This window comes from Nycticebus coucang, chromosome X (genome assembly GCF_027406575.1).
Source record: "Nycticebus coucang isolate mNycCou1 chromosome X, mNycCou1.pri, whole genome shotgun sequence".
Lineage (NCBI taxonomy): Eukaryota > Metazoa > Chordata > Mammalia > Primates > Lorisidae > Nycticebus > Nycticebus coucang.
In genome coordinates this window covers 67,354,753-67,359,924 of record NC_069804.1, presented here as the reverse complement: position 1 = coordinate 67,359,924, position 5,172 = coordinate 67,354,753, and positions in this window count along the sequence as shown.

The following is a 5,172-nucleotide window of genomic DNA, read 5'->3' as shown; positions in this document are numbered from 1 at the left end:
CCATCCATGATGCTGCCTTATCTCCTGATCTTCTGCCTGGGTTGGCACTGGGCCAACCTGTTCCAGCGGTTACCAAGCCCTTCGCTTGGAGCTTCTATTTAACCAAAAACTCGACTGATGAAAACACAGATTGACAAACTTCATAAGCTTAGCTTAGATTTACAAAAACAAAAATTTTCTTCTGAGGCAAACGAGTGGTGGAAATCCTCCATGTACTCCTTACTCATGCCCCTTGCAGGTCCCCTTATTAGCTTGCTATTAATAATCACCCTTGGACCCATTATTCTTAACAGAATCATGAATTTTGTCAAATCACAGATTGACTCCCTGGCATCAAAACCCATTCAAGTCCATTATCATAGACTCGACCTTGCAGACCGGGGCCTTGCCGAACCTAACAACGAAGATATTCCTCCGGGAACCGCGTAAGCACTCAGAGCTATGCACGTTGACTCACCATCATATGTGAGTACAACCTGGGTACCTTTTTACGGGGTGCAATAAAGACACTGCAAAGGGAAGGCATAAACAGCCTCTCTGAGTCCCTTGGAAGCAAACCTGATTTGCATAGAGGTTAGCGTCGTAAAAATTTCTCCTCTCCTCCCCAAAAGACGCTCAAACTTATCATGCGGTCATTATGCCCGCGGGAGGAATCAGGTCAATACTTCCCCCCAAAAGGTTAATGTCCTCTCTTCTACGCCGACAACTGACAGACCCCAACAATTTAAAAAACTAAAAGGGAGGAGATGCCGGGAGCCAAAACATATCACAAAAATGCCCCTTGCTATCTTGATTTTACGAGCAAACTATTCTCAGGAATTCAACCATAAATAGCAACGATACTTTCCCCTTGCGTATCTCTTCAAAAATGCACCCCCCGCCTTAGGGTCCTTCTCCTAGTAATTTTCCAGAAACTAGCCCCCTCCCTGCCCTGTTAGGAATAGCCCTTAGTTACTTCCTCGTTTGAATGCTTATAAGTCCAGCTGAAAGAATAAACTCTTCGGAGCTTGATCAGACTCTTGACTTGCTCTCATTCTTTCGTGTCTCTTGTCCCCTCATTCGACTGACCCCTTTGTTTCCCAGGTCCCCGTTGAATTCCCCGCGGGCTGGGGCAACCAGCCAATTCACCCAGCACCATTTATTCAATAGGGAATCTTTTCCCCAATTTATATTTTTAATAGGCTTACCAAAAATCAAATGACAATAAGTGTCTGGGTTCACCTCTTGGTCTTCAATTCTGTTCCATACATTTACTTCTCTATTTTTGTTCTAGCACCATGCCGTTTTAATCACTATACATTTATAGGATAGTCTGAAGTCTGCAAGCATGATTCCTCCTGATTTGTTTTTATTTCTGAGTAATGTCTTGGCTATTTGAGTTTCTTTATGTTCACGTATAAAATGAAGTACTAATTTTTACAGGTCTTTAAAGTATGACAGAGGTGCTTTAATAGGCATAACATTGAATCTGTAGATTGCTTTAGCTAGTATAGACATTTTAACAATGTTGATTCTTCCCACCCATGAGCACGGTGTATTTTTCCATTTGTTAAGAACTTCAGCTATTTATTTTCTCATAGTTTCATAGTTCTCTTTATAGAGATCTTTCACGTCCTTTGTTAAGTACACTCCAAGATATTTCATCTTCTTCCGCACTATTGTAAAAGGAATAGAGTCCTTGATTGTTTTTTCACGTTGACTATTGTTGGCATATATAAAGGTTACAGATTTATGAGTGTTAATTTTGTATCCTGAGACGTTGCTATAGTCCTTCACCACTTCTAGGAGTTTTTTAGTTGATTCCCTGGGTTTTTTGAGATATATAATCATATCGTCTGTGTAGAGTGACAATTGGATCTCCTCTGGTCCTATTTGGATCCCCTTGTTTGCCTTCTCTTGCCTGATTGCAGTGATTAAGACTTCCATTACAATGTTCAAAAGCAGTGGAGACAGTAGGCATCCTTGCCTGGTTGCTGATCTGAGTGGAAATGATTTCAATTTTACTCCATTCAATATGATATTGGATGTGGGTTTGCTGTAGATGGCCTCTATCAGTATAAGAAATGTTCCTTCTATACCTATTTTCTTAAGCATTGTGATCAAGAAAGGATACTGGATATTGTCAAAAGATTTTTCTGCATCAGTTGGGAGAATAATGTGGTCCTTGTTTTTTAATTTATTTATGTGATGTATTATATTTATGGATTTACATATATTGAACCATCCTTGGGACACTGGGATGAAACCCACCTTGTTGTGATGTATAATTTGTTTGATGTTTTATTGTATTCTTTTTGCTAGGATCTTATCGAATATTTTTGCATCAATATTCATTAAAGATATTGGTCTATAATTTTCTTTTCTTGTTGGGTCTTTTCCTGGCTTGGTAATCAGAATGATATTTGCTTGATAGAATGTGTTGAGAAGTATTCCTTCTTTTTCAATATTTTGGAAAAGGTTAAGTAATATAGGTACTAGTTCCTCTTTAATGGTTTGTTAGAATTCTGTTGTGAAGCCATCTGGTCCCGGGCATTTCTTTTTTGGGAGATTTCCTGTAGTTCATGCTTTTTCAACATTTCCACTACTTTCTGGCTAAGTCTAGGAGGGTGGCATGTTTTCAAGTATTTATCTATTTCCTTCAAATTTTCATACCTCTGAGAATAGAGTTTTATGTAGTATTCATTTAGGATTTGTTGAATTTCTGAGGAGTCTATTGTTATGTCACCTTTATCATCTCTGATTGATGAAATTAGGTATTTTACTCTTCTACTTCTGGTTGGTTGCCAAAGGTTTATCTATTTTATTGAACTTTTCAAAAAAAATAAATCTTTGATTGGTTGTTTTGTACTATGATTCTTTTGTTTTCAATTTCATTTAGTTTTGCTTCACTTTTAGTTATTTCTTTTTTTTTTTTTTTTTCTGCTACGTTTAGGATTGGAACGTTCTTCTTTTTCCAGTTGCTTGAGATGTCCCATTAACTTGTTGAATTCCTCTCTTTCTGTTCTCTTGAGGAAGGCTTGCAAACACTATAAATTTCCCTCTTAGGACTGCCTTTGCGGTATCCCAGAAGTTCTGTTACTTCGTGTCTTCATTATTGTTCGTTCCAAAAATTTGGTGATTTTCTTGTTGATCTTATCTAAGTCCCAGCTATCATTCAGCATGAGGTTATTTAGTTTCCATATTTTTGTATGCGTATGCAGATTCCTGTTGTTACTGAGTTCAACTTTTATTCCATGATGGTCTGACAAAATGCAAGGAATGATTTCTATTCTTTTAAATTTGCTGAGGTTAGACTTGTGACCTAAGATGTGATCAATTTTGGAGGATGATCCATGGGCTGATGACAAGAATGTGTATTCAGTTTTGTTAGGATGAAATGTTCTGTAGATGTCTGTTAGATGCAAATGTTGAATGCTTAAATTTATGTCTAAAATTTCTTTGCTTAGTTTCTCTCTGGAGGATCTATCCAACACTTCCAAAGGAGTGTTAAATTCTCCAAAAATAATGGTGCTGGAGGAAATCAAGTTGCTCATGTCCGTTAGAGTTTCTCTTATAAATTGAGGTGCATTCTGGTGGGGCGCATCAATGTTGATAATTGAAATCTCATCATGTTGAGTGTTGCTCTTAACAAATAAGAATTGACCATCATTATCTTTCTTTACTTTTGTTGGTTTAAAGCCTATTGTATCTGCGAATAAAATGCAACATTTGCTTTTTTCTGATTTCCATTTGCCTGAATTATAGATGACGTCCTTTCACCCTGAGTTTATGTTTACCTGTTAATGTAAGGTGAGCTTCTTGAATGCAGCATATGTCTTGCCTGAGTTTTTATATCCAGTCAGCCAACCTGTGCCTCTTTAGAGGGCAATTTAAGCCATTCACATTAATTGAGAGTATTGTTAAGCCAGATAGAATTTTGGGTATCAAGTTTTTTGAATGTCCACTGGACATTTTTAATCCTTTCGCCACTGTGGAAGTTGGAATGTAATCAAAAGTCTCTGAGTGAGGTTACTTTGATGGTGGAGGATTGTGTTGTTCATTATGGAGGATAGGTCTGAGAATACCCTGGGGACCTGGTTTAGTTATGGCAAATATCTTCAACATCTGAATATCATTAAAGTGTTTAATTTCTCCATCATAGATGAAACTCAGTTTAGCTGGATACAGGATCCTAGGTCTAATGTTATTTTGTTTAAGGAGATTAAAGCTTAATGACCACGCTCTTCTAGCTTGAAAGGTTTCAACAGAGAGATCTGCAGTCATTCTAATGTTCTTCCCCCTGTAGGTTATGGTTTTCTTATGTCTTACAGCTTTCAGAGTTTTCTCCTTCATATTAAGTTTGGCAAAGTAAATTACAGTGTGTCTATGAGAATTTTTATTTGGGTTGAGTCATGCCACTGTTCTGAAACTGTCTGCTATATGAATTTCAGAATCTTTTGGCATGTCTGGAAAATTCTATTTGATTATTTCATGAAAGAAAGCATCTGTATCCTTCAGCAACCTCATCACCTTCAGGTATTCCTATAAGGCGAATATTAGATCTCTTTGAATTATTTCAGAGCTCTCTGAGAGAATGATCTGTTTTTGTTTTCCACTTTTTTTCCTCTTTGCACATTTGGGAGCATTCTAAGTCTTTGTCTTCAATGTATTTCTTCTGCCTGCTCCATTCTGTTACTGAGGCATTCTACTGTATTTCTCAGTTCTTTGAGGGCTGCAAATTCTTGCCTCAATGTGTCAATATCTTTAGTGGTTTTGTCTTTGAATTCGTTAAATTTTTGAGACATCTTTTGAATAACTGCTTGAAATTCGAATTCCATCTTTTCCTCCATTCTGTTGATCTTATTTGCTATCCAGAATGTGAACTTGACTTCTGACATCTCAGCAATTTCTTTATGAATGGAATCTTGTGCTGTATCTGCCTTATTGTTCCTCGTGGGAATTGATATCCTCTGATTGTTCATGTTGCCAGAGTTTTTCTGCTGATTCGAACTCATGATTGTTTTTCACTGTTGGCTAGGTAGGCAGGTAAGGCAAAATTGAATTGGGAGTTCCTGGAGTTGTGGTTCACCAGCTTTGTTAAGGATCTGGGACTGACGACTGCAGCTTTTTCTCCTTTAGCTTTGCAAAGGACTCGTACATTATTACAGTCTGAGGCGGAGGAAACCTGCTTGT